Source organism: Triturus cristatus, chromosome 11, assembly GCF_964204655.1.
Source record: "Triturus cristatus chromosome 11, aTriCri1.1, whole genome shotgun sequence".
Classification (NCBI taxonomy): domain Eukaryota; kingdom Metazoa; phylum Chordata; class Amphibia; order Caudata; family Salamandridae; genus Triturus; species Triturus cristatus.
In genome coordinates this window covers 419,317,948-419,334,350 of record NC_140594.1, presented here as the reverse complement: position 1 = coordinate 419,334,350, position 16,403 = coordinate 419,317,948, and the positions used below count along the sequence as shown (strand labels likewise).

The 16,403-nt window shown below is 45.7% G+C and overlaps 1 long non-coding RNA gene across 1 annotated transcript in view; it reads right to left on the bottom strand.

Annotated features, from left to right (window-relative positions):
* LOC146784356 (uncharacterized) overlaps positions 1-16,403 on the bottom strand; it is a 153,358-nt gene that overhangs the window by 38,826 nt on the left and 98,129 nt on the right. The window contains exon 2 of the long non-coding RNA XR_014970920.1: positions 6,212-6,416. This is a non-coding gene — a long non-coding RNA (uncharacterized LOC146784356). The remainder of the gene's footprint in view (positions 1-6,211; positions 6,417-16,403) is intronic.

Here is a 16,403-nt window from a genome sequence, read left to right as displayed (position 1 = left end):
AGTAGCTCGCAGAGGTAGAGGAACAGCAGCGTACTAGCTCCCATAGGTAGACCGCTGCGAGCCGACGGACTGGCTTCTAAAGGTATAGCTGCGAAGTGGTGATGTTGGGCACAGGGAGCGTGAAAGAGTTATCTTCCTACTAGTGTCCTGGAGTGGAAGTCGTGCTGCCTGGCGCTCACCAGTTTCTCTTTTGTTAATAAATCTTAAACCTTCACTGCGTCCAAATCATCAGTACACAGAGCTCGGCTATACTAAATGGCCCCTGGAACCTTTATATTTTCACTCAATGCGAGGCACAAGATGGCCTGCTAACAGTTCCTGGTTTGAAGTGATAGCAGCCAATCAGAGGCAAGCTAGTGCTCGGGCGTTAGGCACAGATTAGATATATACATATTTTTTTCCTTTAATATCTCAAAAACTACTGAATGGATTTACACCATTTCTACAAAACCGCGCTTTTTGGACCAAGATCTTTCTCCCTGCCAAATTTGGCATTATTCCGTTCAGCAATTTGACCTGTAGCCTTGTCTAAAGTTTTGTATTGAAAATGCATTGAGAATACGTTTTGACACCTGCCTTTTTTCTCAGCCCCCCCTTGACCAATCACCCCTAAACTTTCAAGATAGGAGGTGATCAAAAAAGAGAAACTTTAGAAAATTTCGTATAGAATCAAACGATGCCAAAGTTATAAGCAGATGGAGGGCTCCAGGAGGGGGGCTGCGCAACCCCCCCTCCCAACGTAAGTGAAGCCCCGAGACTGCAGGGAGCCCCGCTATTATTTTTTAAGAAATGCCCCCGGGACCTAGCCCACCTAGCCCACCCCGGGGCCTTATTAAAATAAAACACGGGAACCCGTGACCCCAGCGCGAAGTGCGCCGATTTTTTTTTATTTTAGGTTTTTATCAGCCCTGGAGGTCCTTCTGGGACTCCCTGAGCAGGCATAGGGGGTCAGGATGTTTCTACACTGCCCCCTTCTCTTGTTTTCTACCTTTGTTTCTCTGTTTCCTAGCGACTCACTTCTAACAATCCACAGGATGGCTGCCAACTCTTCCTGGTTTGGAGTGTTGGCAGCCAATCACAGTGAAGTTTGTGCACGGGACTCAGGCGCCACCCAGCTATCGAAATATTTCTAATTTATCAGCAACCACTGAACAGATTTACACCATTTAAAAAAAAAAAAAAAATTAAAAAAGTAGCTTTCTGACCCAAGTTCTACCTTTCTGCCAAATTTGGGGTAATACCGTTCAGCAGTTCGGACTGTAGCTCGTCACAAAATTTCCTATGGAAATTAACATGGGGAAAACGCGTTTTGGGACCCCCCCTTTTTTCTCAGATTAGCAAATCAAAAAATGCTTTTCATATGGAAACTAGGTTGTAGCTATAACTATCTACTGGCAACCATATATCAGATGAAGATCCTCGCCCTGCTTTGAGTTGCTGTTGCCTTCACCACCCCCCCCCCCCCCCCCCCCCAGTAAGTGTGTGATCAATTATTGGTGTAAATTTATTTTAGTCACACCTCAATATAAATCAGAGCCCGGGGGAAGGGGGTTAGGGTTTGATGAATGGTTGGGAAGGGGTATTTGAGGGAAAGGTTTGACAAACACTACACATGGACAACACATTCATCTTGACAGCTGACAATCATAAATCTGTTGAGTGCGAAAAAGGAAATGCATGCATGATGATAAGTATTAGACTAGTCCAGGGCAGTATGTTAATTATGCAATTGCCTGTCTGCCCCTGGAGACACCCAAGTTCCATACATACATAATGCTCTGTTGTACCGGGCTTCCTTTGAAAGATATCAAAGGTAAAATATCTGTAGGAGCAAAACACAAGCAAACACACACAGCCGTAATGATTGCAGAGAAAAAAAATGAATCAAATGAAGAAGATACTGTTACTGTATTATATTTTTGCCAAATTTGGAGTTGCATCTCCGCATTCCTCTTGGTCAATCCTTGGACTGTCCGCCCGTTTATTTTGGGTGCCTGGTGGATGCGGTTTGGTAATGGAAGTGTGAGTTGTTTTTCCCAGTATGGCACAGGGTAAAGGGCCCATAGAGGGAAAAACAGAAAGGATATTACAAAATCAAGGAGAAAAGTTAAACCGCATAATTAAAGAGGAGTGTAACAAGAAACCTTTCAGAGGCGGCATGGCTAAATCAGGACTGTTTCCAGCAGTTAGTTACCTCAAACAACAGGAATACACCCTCCACCACCCAACCTCCACTTTGCTCAGAAGTTGAGCTAGACCGCAGTAGCACTGAGAGCACACACACACACACATATATAGCATTTTCCAAATTAAGTTAAAAAGAATCAATGCACCACTGTCATTCACACCACCACCACTACACAGACATGTTTGGTCTGGCCTGGTGTTGTTAACATTTAGGCCACTTCACGCCCCGAGTTATTAGTTTCATCAATCATCTCGGATCCTCTTGACTCTGACTGAGAGTATGGTATGGTGTCCAACTTTGTACCAACAGTGTCCAGACTCCCAAGAGTCCTCCAGACTCGTCTAGACTCAAGAATGCAATGAAACAGCCTGCAGTAGTACAATTTTGTTATTGAACAACAAGAAAGGAAAAATTGACTTGAGTCACTTCTTTTGTGTGTAGATTCATAATAGTAGAAATCATGTACAACAAACAATATTCATTCAACGTGCAATGCATGCCATCATTTAGCTGTTCTTCTGGGGCAGTCCCTCTAGGTTTGAAAAGGATATATATATAGTCAGGGCCAAGGTTTGGAGGCAGACGCACATTTCACAATTGTTTTATTATCCATCCTATGTCTGGCATGAGGCAAATGGCTTTAGGGAGAGTCAGGAGTGGACTAGTGGCTACTTCTTCACTGACTGCAGTTGCAACTCCAATTTGGCAATAAAAGAGTAAGACGGTCGGGATTGATTTGTGAAGCAGAAAGACAGCAACACAAATAATAAAGTAAATGATGTTCCTCAGATATATTTGTTTGTGCTTCAAAAAGGAAGAAAGAAAGTAACTTGAATTGATGCAAACGCCTAGTTGTCAGGGAACTAGAGCTCATCCTCAAACTCTGGTGGCTTGCCCAGAAGTAGGTCACCTAACACACTACTACCATGACTTGAGTCACAGACATCTTTCTGCTGCGCTACTTCAGGTATGATGTAATCCGGTGTTATAAAGTGCGGATTCATTGTTATCATGGTTAACCTCTCCACGTTTTGGGGCAAGAGACTGGTCCTTGTCACTGTCAGAATGGCACCAGCAGCAGTGAAAACATGCTCAGAAGAGACACTTGCGACAGGGCAAGCCAGATAGTTTATCACTAGCCTGCTGAGCACTAGCCATTGGCGCCTTTTCCCATACTACAACAGCAATGGGTTTTGACCAAAGTAGACCTCTGTTGGGTCATCCAGATAAGCATGGACCATCCGCTCAATGCTCATGAGTGCTCCACTTTGCTCTGCCTCTTTTGCCTTTGCCTCAGCACTAGACATAAGCCCTTGCTGTAGAAACCATTCCTATGCCGATTTTGGGGCTGATGCTCCTGTTGCGGATGTTCTTGGTGATTTGGATAATGTGAGCCAACTGCACTCAGGCTCTGAATTTGAACTTGAAGCTGGCTGCCCACCAATACTTGTTGTGCCCCGGAGTAGCGGGCCTCTAATTCACGGCCATTCTTTTTCTAGATGACTTGCTTCCACAGCTATACAAGTTTTCTAGTTGGCAACAATCCAGTTTGAAAAAGGAATTAAAGTGTGCAGTAATGGTTTGTACAGTGGATCCAGAATTGTGGCACAAATGTAATTGTGGATGACAATGCCTCTTTGTACCCTTGTATTTTCAGATAAGTGAAGGGTTAGGCTCTCCAACTCATATGTTTCTCTTTTTGCTCCACACCTGCATACATTGCAGACACCCACTACAGCTGTCCCTGTAGCATGTGCAACAATGGGATAGCTTGGCCCATAGTACAGTCCTCCTTGCTGACTTCACGCGTGAAGACCTCAAAAGGAAGTAGCATCTCTGTCAGGCATTTAACTAAGCCCCATTGGTCCTTCTCAATGACCATGCCTTTCACAGTGGCATCCCCTCTTTGCATTACATATTCATTAATTGGTCTGTACTGCTCGAACAGACTTTCAAGCTTGTAATAAGTGGAGTTCCAACGTGTTGGCACCTCCTGGATGAGTGCTTTAACTGGCATTCAATTATCACATTGAATGATCTTCAGCGGCTTCTGGGCTTGAAATGAATGGTTGAAATGTGTGCATTTTCTTCTACAGGTGATCAATAAGTTTCTGAAAGTCTTGAACAATGATGTTAATGTAGTGCGCCAAACACAGGACCCTGAAATAGCCACCATCGGCCATGGCCTTAACTATATTATTGCCATTGTCCGTGGCAACAAAACCAATGTTAAGCCATCTTGGCCGCAGCCATTCAAAGACCTTGCTGTCAAAATCTTCCAAAATGTTTGCAGCAGTATGAGATTTCTCCATGGAAAACATGGCTACAGTTGCAGGTTACCGAGCAGCATTACAAATCTCAGCAGTGTCATCAAAACCTGCTACAGATCTCTTTTCTCTAACCCCTACACAAGAGATCCAGTGTGCAGTGATGTACGTGTAATCAATGGCTTGGCAACTGGTCCATATGTCTGTTGTCAGGTAGATATTGCGAACAGCACTCTGCTGCAAAGCTTGTCCAAGCCATTCAAGCACATTGGGATGCAGTGCTGGAACAGCAACTCTGGCGAAATAGGACCAGCTGGGAACTTTATTTCGAGCCGATGGCTGCCACAAATTCAAGAAAACCCACCCTTTCCACAGAAAATAAATTTAAAAAAAAGAGGAGGTCCAGCGCTAACATTTTAGCCAGCTTCGTGTTGTATAAACTTGCTGTTGGGTGGTTGTTTGTTCCATCCCTACGACTTAAACATGCTGATAATGGTAGCCTGGATTTTTTTTCCGTTTCTGGTGCCACTGATGCAGGTGACTTCTTGATGCCAGATGTTCAGCTCAATGCCTGTTTTTTGGTTGCAGCACTCTTGCTTTGGACCCCTTGGTGTCTCAGACTGACTCTTGTGCCATTGCAATGATGAGGATGTGGGGGAACCACTGCACTGCTGGAGACAGGGCTGCTTTGTGTACCAGAGAAAATGTCTCCCTCGTTCACCTTCCACCGCGATTGAATCTTCAACTTCTTCATCCCCTCGAACAATGGGTGCAATTTTTTGGCCACTAAGGTGCGCCTTACACTGAATCAAGTGGTGTTTTCTCAGATGGGTTGTTTGGCTTCCAGTACCATAGTTTGTACCAAGCTTACTACAACTAACACCTGGTCCACAAGTGGAGCAAATAGCAATGTTCACCTCGTTCTTGGAAAACTAAAAAAAGTCCCAAATTGGGAGGTCAATTTTCTGGCGCTGCTGGTGCCACTTGCAATGTCCTATGAACTGGTAGGTGGGCATGACGTTTGACTCCCTGCAGTACCTACTTCTACTGATGTGGTTGTGGTGGATGTAGGTAACTGCCGGTGACATTTAGAAGCTGGTGTTGGTGGTATCTGTGTTGGTGGTGTCCGTGCCACATCCCTCACAGCAATTTGGGATGGGGCAATGTCGGTCTCCACTGGGGCGGGACTCAAGTCCATGATGACTTGCTCATCATCATCCTCCTCTTCTACATCTACCTGCATAACTCTAAGGCTTGCTGGAATCATCCTTTTCCCTAGCCTTGTCTCGGGTCATGTCTCACTCTTAGACTGAGGTGGCTTCCAAGTGGCTTCTAAATCATCAGAAGGCGGGCTTGCAAAAGAAGTTGATGGACTAACCCTCCTTTTCCTTGCTGGGGATCTGGAAGACCATGGATCTTCTGAAAGAGTGGCTTGCTCTTCTTCCTCTGCAGGAAGCTCGATCTCCTGAACTGCCCCTACTTTGGGAGGAACAGCTACTATTGGGGGCAGTGGTTGCGGCTGTTGCCCACTTATAGGAGTTTCCTGCATTGATTGGGTACTACTTTGCGATAAGTCAATTATCACTGCTCGTCGGCGTTGAACTCATGAGTAGACTGGCTGTATCTGTGACAGACAGGGGCTTGGACCTAGGTTGGTGGTCCACTGATGCGGGGGTGCTGCTCCCAGCTTGCTCCACGGACGCCGCTGCTGCAGGCACAATTTTTAGTCATTCAAAAAAGGTCTTGGGTGACATACCGGTCTTGGTAAGTGGCAGTGCCTTCTTCGCACTGGCAACTTTCTTGGTACTGGACCTGTTGGCTTTCTTTGGTGTCATCTTCAAGATGTCAGCAGCAGGCAGTGGCACAAGTTGAAGAGATGTCTGGGGTCACACATCACGTCGTGCGCTGTAGGACTTGTGTCTGGCAGTATAATGGGTGGTGATGTCTCCTCTTTTGTGCACCTAAAAGCAAAGAAGCAAGAAGATCATCAGTGAAACGTGGCATTCAGTGTTGAGTTTCAATTAAATTACTACTAGAACAAAAATATACAACTTAGTTTATGATCACACTTGTTTGTGTTATTGATCCTATTAACCCCTTTGCTGCTAGGCCTTTTCCCCCCTCTGCTAAGCCTTTTTTTTTGGGCTATTTGGGGTAGTTCCAGCGTAGGCCCCTGTAATTTTTTGACCACATAATGTATCCACTCCACATTTGTGTCCTTTTCTTCCAACATCCTGGGAATTGTAAAGGTACCCATGGTTTGTTCATTCCGCCGGAGGGGACCCAGAAATTAGCCAAAATACAGCTAAATTTTGTTTTTTGGAAAAACGGGGAAAAAGAGCTACTGATGAAAGAGTCTGGTTTTTCCCCTGCGAATTGTATCAACAAAGGGGTTGTGGTGCTGAAATCTCCATCTTCCCAGCTTTCAGGGACAAGCAGACTTGTCACAAAACCAAAGTATTTTTTACACAGTTTTGGCATTTTTGTGGGTAATAGCCTATTGTTGCTTTTTTTGTGCTTTCCAATTCCTTTCAGTTAATGGTAGAAATGGGTATGAAAGTAATGATGGATCCTGGAAAGCTATACATTTCTGAAAAGTAGACAAAAATTTTAATTCAGCAACGGGTCATTTGTGTAGTTCCTTCAAGGTTTATGTATAGAAATCAACACTTGAAAATAGAAACAAATTGAAATGGAGTTAAAAAGACCGCTATTTGCACCAACGTTTTCACCTGTAACTTCTACTAAGTGTGACAGATATTAGAAAACAATATACCGTTACATCCGCTGGACCCTTCTGGTTGTGGGGATATATAGGACTTTTAGGTTCAACAAGAACCCAAGGAACCTAGAACCAAGCAGCATCTTGCAATGCTTTTTTTATTGTGTACCGGGTATAGAGCAATTTTTAGGGGAAAATATAAACAGGGAAAATTCAGTATTAAAAAAGGTCCTATGTATTTCTGAAATGGGAACAGAATATAGAGTTTAGAAACAGTAGCTTTTTGCACATCTCCGAAATTGTGGGCATCCACATCAGCATGTGAATTATAGGTCAATTTTCAAAGTGACTTCTTTTTTACACATTGTCTTACATTTGGAAAGCAGAAATGCATTGAAAGTCAATAGGTAATAACAGTTACTATACAATTTTGTGTTTTCCTAAGTCTCCAGATAAAAATGGTACCTCACTTGTGTGGGTAGGTGTAGTGCACGCAATAGGAAACCAGCCCAAAACGCAACGTGGACACACCACATTTTAGCATTGAAAACTAACCCTTTTTTTGCAAAGTACCTAGCTTTAGATTTTGAACCCAAGCGCTACCGGCACCGAGGGAAATCTAGCAAACCTATACATTACTAGACACCCAGGGGAATCCAGGATGGAGTGACTTGTCTGGCTCTCACCAGGTTCTATTACCCATAATCTCTTGCAAACCTCAAAATTGGTCCCCCAAAAAAACATTTTGGTCACATGTGTAGTGGAAAGTTCTGGAATCCTTGTGGATTCCCAAAATTCCACCCACCCTGCATTCCCAAAACTCTTCTGAGAAAAATGGTGCCTCACTTGTGTAGGTAGGTCAAGTGCCCGCACCAGGCAAGGACCCAAAACGTAATGATGAGACATCAAAATTACCTATCACAAAACAAACTTTTTTTTTTTAAGGGGGGGGGGGGGTCCCATGGCCCCAGGCTCAGCTGCAATCTTGGGAAACCTACCAAACCCACACATTTCTGAAAACTAGACACCCGTGAGAGTCCAGATAGGTATGGCTTGCGTGGACTCCCCCCCCCCCCCCCCCCAACGTTTTCCTACCTAGAATCCCCTGCAAACCTCAAATTTAGCTGGAAAAAAAAAAATCAAATTTTTCTCATATTTCTGTATGGGACAGTTCTGGAATCTGCATGGATCCACAAGTTTCCTACCACCCAGTGTTCCCCCATGTCTTCCGATAAAAATAGTACCTCACTCGCGTGGGTGGGTCAAGTACCCGTGACAGGCAATGGCCCAAAACATAATGGGGAGAAATCAAAATTACTTATCACAAAACAGCCTTGTTTTGCAAGGGAGTCAACTGGGTTTTTGTTCCTGAAGTCGGTGGCCATCTTGGGAAACCTACCAAACTCACATTTCTGAAAACTAGACACCTGGGGGAGTCGAACAAGGTATGCCTTGCGTGGATCCCCTAACAATTTCCTACCCAGAATCCCCTGCAAACCTCAAAATTAGCTGAAAAAAACCCCATTTCCCACATATTTTTTGTGGACTCACCGTGCCGGCACAAATGTCCTACCCCACAGCGTTCCCCACAATCTTCCAAGTAAAATTATACTTCACTTGTGCGGGTGTCCAATGCAGAATTGGCTAAAAACATTTTTTTTTTTTAATTTAGTGCTTGGAACTCTTGGTGCTATACCCTTAACCCCCTGTGTTTTGGGCTTTTCCCAGTCACAGGCCCTTGCCCCACCCACACAAGTGAGGTATCATTTTACTCGGAAGACTGAGGGGGAACGCTGTAGGGGTAGGACATTTGTGCCGGCATGGTGATCTCATGCAAAAACTTATGGAAAAAATGATTCTTTCAGCTAAATTTGAGATTTGCAGGGGATTTTGGGTAGGAAAACATTGGGGGATCCACGCAAGCCATACCTCATTTGACTCCCCAGGAAGTCTAGTTTTCAGAAATGTTTAGGTTTGGTAGATTTTCCTAGATGGCCACCGAGCCAGAGACCAAAACCTCATGGGACCCCCCTTGCAAAAGGAGATAGTTTTGTGATAGGTAATTTTGAAGTCTCCACGGTACAATTTGGGCCATTTCCTGTTGCAGCCACTATGCCTACCCACGCAAGGGAAGTACCATTTTTAATCGGGAGACCTGGGGGAATGCTGGGTGGAAGGAAATTGGTGTCAACCCTGTGATACTACAACTTTCCCACACAGACATTTTAGAAAAAGTAATTTTTTTCAGCAAAATGTGAGTTTTGCAGGGGATTCTGGTTCGGGAAACGTTGGGGATCCATGCACGCCATACCTCGCTGGACTTCCACAAGTGTCTAGTTTTCAGATCAACGCAGGCTTCAGAACTTTCCATCATAGAAATGTGAGGAAAATGTGTTTTTTGTGACAAAGTTTCAGGTGTGCAAGGGATTCTGGGTAAGAGAACCTGGTGAGAGTCAGACAAGTCACCCCATCCTGGATTCCTCTGGGCTTCCAGTTTAAAAAAAAAATGCATAGGTTTGCTAGGTTTCCTTGGGTGCCAGCAGAGCTAGGGTTCAAAATCTACAGCTAGGCACTTTTGCAAAAAAAGGTACGTTTTCACTGTAAAAATGTGGTGTGTCCATGTTGGGTTTAGGGCCGTTTCCTGTTGTGGGCACTAGACCTACCCACACAAGTGAGGTACCTTTTTTCTCTGAAGACTTTAGGTAATGCAGGGTGGGAAGAATTTTGTGGATCCATGCAGATTCCAGAACTTCCCATGACATAAATATGAGTAAAATGTGTGTTTATTTTTGTTTAAATTTTTTTTTTTTTTTTTTTTTTAACAGTTTGAGGTTTGCAAGGGATTCTGGGTAAGAGAACCAAGTGAGAGCCACACATGGCACCCCATCCTGGATTCCCCTGGGGGTCTAGTTTTCAAAAATGTATAGGTTTGCCAGGTTTCCCTAGGTGCCGGTAGAGCTAGGGTTCAAAATCTACAGCTAGGCACTTGGCCAATAAAGGATCAGTTTTCACTGTAAAAATGTGGTGTCCACACTGCGTTTTGGGCCATTTCCTGTCGCGGATACTAGGCCTACCCACACAAGTAAGGTATCATTTTTATTGCAAGACTTTGGGGAATGCGGTGTGGGTTGATTTTTGTGGATCTGCGCAGATTCGAGAACTTTCCATCACAGAAATGTGAGGAAAATGATTTTTTTTTTTTAATAAAGTTTGAAGTTTGCAAGGGACTCTGGGTAACAGAACCAAAGCGAGAGCCACACAAGTCACCAAATCCTGTATTCCCTTGGATTTCTAGTTTTAAAAAATATATATAGGTTTGCTAGGTTTCCTTGGGTGCCATCTGCGCTAGGACCCAAAATCCACAGGTAGGCACATTCCCCCCAAAAAAGTCTGTGCCTAGTGTGCGTTCTGCCGCCCTGGGGGAGGGGGAAATTGGGGAATATTGCCCCAATATGCCCACAAGGGGAGCAGAAAGACAGTGGCTATTTTTTGGGTGTGGGGACATTGTGATGCCCATTCTGGGCAGCCCCCACCCCTACATATAAAAATGCCAGCATAATCGTTGGTGCCTATTGGGGTCTCTGCACCACCCGGGGGCAGATCTGAGGCTACTGCCCCCATCTGCCTTCTGGGGGGGGGGGGGCAGAAATATTATGGTATCTTTTGGGGGGGGGGGGAGGGGGTTTGGCATACCCATTGAATTTCTGAGGCTATTGTCCAATCTGCCTTCCAGGAGGGGGCAGAAAGACTAGCATCTACTTTGAGGGGGCATTAGCATGCCAATTGTAGGCAGCGCCCACCTCTAACCATATACCAAAAATACCTGGTGCCTTGTGGGCTTTCTGCCCCCCCCCCCCCGCCGGGGGCAGTTCAGGTGCTACTGCCCTATCTACCTCCAAGAGGGGGTTCAGAAATACTGTGGCATTTTGTGGGGGAGGGTGGGGGGCATTAGCATGTCCATTCTGGGCAGCCCCTGCCCCGAACTTTGAAAAACAAACTCCAAGTGCCTTGTGGGTTTTCTATCCACCCCCCCTCCGGGAGCACATGAAGAGCTATTGCCCCATCTGCCTCCCAGGGGTGGCAGAAATACTGTAGCATTTATTTTGGGTGGGGGCATTGGCATGCCCATTCTGGGCAGCCCCCACCTCTACATGTATATTTATAGAAAAAAAATCCCTGGGGCCTAGTGGGTGTTCTGCCCCCCTGGGGGGGGGGGTCAGATCCAGGGCTGCTGTCCCATCTGCCTCCTGGGGGGCAGAAAATCTTATTCCTTCTTTGGGGGGGTAGGGTGGGGGCATTAGCATAAATTAAAGGGGGGGGGGGGAGACAAATGCTCTTGTCCAAGGGGCCGCTCCCCCCTCCCTGGTGGCTAGTGGGTGGATCCCTGCTGGGGGGGGGGGGATCTCCTTCCTGGGGGATCCCCAAGCAAGGATCCACTACAGAAGGGTACCATTGGAAATGGAATCCCTCTCGCATGTGTTTCGGTGCTCGAGGGGCTGAGATATCCCCACAAGCACCGAAATATTGAAACGGAAACTACGTTTGTTTTCAATGTAATGAAAAACCACGTGCTATGCGCGCGTTCGTCAGTACATTGAAAATCACCAAAGGGCATCTGGAGGTTGGGGGAAGCTCTCCCCCACCACCCGAGGACCCAAAGAAAAAAAAAATGAATTCCTGTGCTGTTTGCAGCAGAAGGAATTGGTGCCCCTGTCCTCATCACGGAATGGTTCCGTCTTGAGCACAGGAGCACTGGTGCTCGTGACGGAACCATTCGGTCATGAGGACCGAAGGGGTTAAATGTATTACCTCAGTTATTAAAAAAACATAATACAGTGCAGCCATTTGTGAGACTTTGACAACAAGGGCTTTCATGGTGTGCTGCACACTCAGGAAGTATAGGAAAGATAATACAAATGTAACAGAATCGGTTTGGCATTGTGCATCACTTGGGATGCAGCATTCAGGGAGGTGCAGCTGACAATGGATGGAAGCAGTAAGGGGTGGAGGGGGGGGGGGGGGGGGAGTAAACTGCTAAGCATGGTGGATGCACTTTAGCTGAGCTCCAAGCCGGGCCCTGAATCCCTCCAATAATCCTGACATTGCTTGGCCATCCGTACGGAGCAGAGGGAAACCTTACTCGCGGCATTAAGATGGAGGACACATCCCGGATAGTGATGTGGGTGGAAAATGATCACACTGGGGATTTACAATAAAATAGTCTGGTATGCAAACACATCACGCTCCAGCGACAGGGATAAGGATATCCGGAGAGGTGATCGACTGCAGAAGGGACCCGAGGCTGGCATAGCAATATCTGCTTTCGCCTGATTTTAACATTAAGACTCCACACTACGGAGCAGTACAACGGGCCTACTGATATATTGCACGCACCACATACGCTGTACCACAGCGTTATTTATATCGGATGGCATCGAAAGTGCCTAACTGCGATATATTCGATATATTCGATAGAAGGTACTGGGTTGCGGCCTGAAACCAAGACCACGATTGAACTTAGGTGCCGCACAGTAGTAGCAGCCAGGACCAGGGAGGCGGTGCGCATCTCTGAAACTAACCCGGTAGTTAAGCAGTAGTACGGGGGAAACAGGCATGCCCAGTACGAGCCAGTTTTAAAAATACCTGTTGACCTGAGAGGAGCCGGACCACCTGAGCCACTGCAGGGTGGCACAACGGCCTTTACATATCAGTTTTGAAAGCACAACGGCGGAGTGCAGAAGTATCTTCACAGGAGGGCCCGGAAGTATTGTGATTGGCAGTGAGTAGACGGGCTGTGGGTGCTGCGAATGATAAAGGCCTGGCATGGAATGACGACTACAATACTGGGGCTGTACATGGAGGAAAACAGAGCTCACCAGAGCAGCCATTTGCATTGCTGACCAGACAAAGAGCGCAGCCCCACAATCCAGCGGCACTAAGTCATAAAGACTTAGAGTGAGCCCCCATCCTAGCTCTGCAATACCAACTTGCCTAATACGGAGTTATGTACATCTTATTGCAGCCACACTGAGCCCCATACAAACTGGACTACACCACAACCTGAGATTTCCTGGCTGCCAGAAACACAGAACTGTGAGGTCTGGGCATAAAATGGACTCCCACAAAGACGCGTGAAGGGGCGTGAATCAGTGATTGGAGGAGGCTCTACCTTATGAAGGCAGCAGACACAAGTTAAGGGCAACACACTGCGAATTGACCAGTGCAAGATCAGATTAAGGCTTTAGGTACGGTAAGGAATGGGACGAACCAGGGGCAAGCAACCAGAACACCTCGCGTCAGGAGGACCAGAAACTACAATGCAAAATGAACTGACAATGCTCATAACAGGACAGGACTTTGCCCCACCAACAGCACAAGGGGATCCGAATGGATAAGCTGGATCTAATTCTGAAAGAAGTGTGTGATTCACGAACAGCAATCGAACAGCAGGCAAGCGCCATTACCAAAAACTTTACACTACTGAAAGCCTATCAGACTAAAATGGCAGGGACCGTAAAGAGTAACAAAATGCAGCTGGAAGAAATGGCAACGCAACACAAAGTACATACAACTCAAATTGAACAGCTACGGCGCCAACTAGCGGGGCTGCAGGACAGTTGATGATGCAATAATGTGAGAATTATAGGAATACCGGAACGTAGTGAAGGCTCGAACCCTACCCAGTTCATAGAGTGGTGGTTGCGCAAACATGTTGCAGCAGAGGGTCTTACGGACCTGTACAGTGTAGAAAGAGTACAGACTACCGTCTCGACCTACTATTCCTGGTGCACCACCCAGACCGATAACAGCGCGCATATTGAATTACAAGGACTGATAGTCTACTTCGCGCTGCTAGGCAAAACGCACCAATTCAATTTGAAAACAAACGCAGTTCACTGTATCCGTACTTTACCATAGCGGTTCAAAGACAGAGAGCAATTTACCAGGATGTAAAAAAGACACTCCAAGCTCATAATTTAAAATATGCAGTCTTATTCCCTGCCCGCCAGAGGTTCTCCATGAACAGAACACTCTTTTTTGACAGCCCAGAAGAAGAAGCCGACTGAGCGGAAGTCACCCTATCCCTGGGAGCATTACATGATTCATCACAAGCACGCCAGCAGAAACCAGGTAATTCCCGGAGGACTGTGATTAACACGACGGGCAGAGGCTGGAAGGTTTGCCCTACTACAAAACCAAACCCTTTCCCAGAGCAGAGAAGTCAAAAATCAGCTATATAAGCAGCGGCGGGCGTTTGACGACCAAGATGCGAACTCCATAGCTGAATCGATCGATTCATCGGAAGATACAAATCTACACTCAGACTCTGAGAATAGTATGGCGCTAGTCCCTTCCATTACACCACAGACAGCAAATGAATATGTGGGCTGACACGCAAGTTTAATGCATGCAGCATCCCTGGCAGTACAGAGGAGTATAAGAAATATTGAACATGTTTATGGATGGTTTCAATGAAGTTTATACCTGTACAACGATAGGGCCTGGGCTCTGTCAATAGAAATGTTTTAAAAGTGTATTGTGTAAAATGCACATCCAAAGACTGGTGGGCGCCACCTCCCCCATGGCAACTGCACAATGTTATTAGATGCATAGGGTTCACGTTGAACATGTTATTCTTGTTTGGTCCTCTTATCGTTAAATGGGGGAACCTTGTATTGGGATTTTTCTGGGGTAGTATAGACGCGGACTCATTCATGATTGTTTACTAAATCAACATATGAGGATGGGAGTAATCTGAGGTTCAGGTCATTCAACATCACATGACTCAGTCTAGTAAATATACATGCACGTCCTGGAACATTAGAGGACTGGGATCGGTGCATAAGAGACATAGAATATATGCCCAGCCTAATAGGAGAAAAACCCAAATTGCCTTCTTGCAGGAATCTCTCCTCACCCATTCTGATGCTCTTAAGTTGAAGAAGCGGAGAGGTCAATTATTTCATACATCTTACACCGCATTTGCCTGTGAGGCTGCAATTTGGATTAGAAGTGGCACCCCTTTCGTAATACTTGAGCAAGGAATAGACTCCGATGGCAGATGTGTTATTGCATGGTACCTTAGATGGAGAACACATAGTACTGGGTAGGATTTATGCCCCCAACGCAGAACAGGACAAATTCTTGGGGACACTAAATATTGCATTAACGGGATGGGACGAATACCCCTGGTTTTTGGTAGGTGACTTCAATACAGTACTGGATGTGGACCTGGACCACTCACACCCACCACTACAAAGAACTGGTTGCAAAAAGCAAGCGGAGGCACTGAAAGGATTGGTGGAGTGATGGATTATGTGTGATGTGTGATGTGTGGCGGGAACATAATCCTACTAGCAAATATTCATTTTATTCCCCACCTTGCAGGTTGCATACACGTATAGACAGTATTTTGCTCACTGCCTTTGCTTCCAAATGTTGTCAACACTATTTACTTGGGCAAAACATAGTCTGATCACAACCCTCAAGAGGTCACTTTCTCTTAGGGGAAATTTCCCACACCAGCCCAGACCTGAAAGTTGCAGCCTTTGCTCCTCGAGGACCCTATTTTCCGCTGCACACTGTCAACAGCCACCCCTAATAATTTTTCAGAAAACATGGAAACTGCTAGCTCACGGCAAATGGAGTGGGAGGCCTTTAAAACAGTGATACGGGGAGGTAGCTTTCACTACTACTTCAGTAGGAGAAAGTGACCCTTCATGACCATACCATAAAGTTGTGCAGAACCCCCTTATCACGCAGCTTGTGTCTCTCCATTCAAAGAGGCTGCTCTTGCTTTCATAAAGCCAATTCATTAATCACTGGTAAATGTGCAACTAAATTAAGAAGCAAAGTTGCTTAGACTTGTTAGGGTGATGCCACCATCATTCTCTCCATTCTTTATCCCCCCCCCCCCAACTGACAAGAATCCTCTCAGAATATCATCTGTTCTATAATCAAAAATCCAGTATCCATAAAATAGCATTCTGTAAAACAAAGAAACATTGGGAGCTCAATCACTGTAAAGTAATGCTCTCCACAACAAACAGTGGATTACAACCACATTAGGGTGCCCCACCCTGAAGTGATGAAGCAGTACTCCCAAATTATGGTTATAAGATCCCTTCTCATTCCTTGTTGCATACAGTCCTAAATATTGAAATCCCTTTTTTCACAGAGAAGCCTTGTCAAGCTCTGGTGACCAGTACAAACTTTTGACCAACAC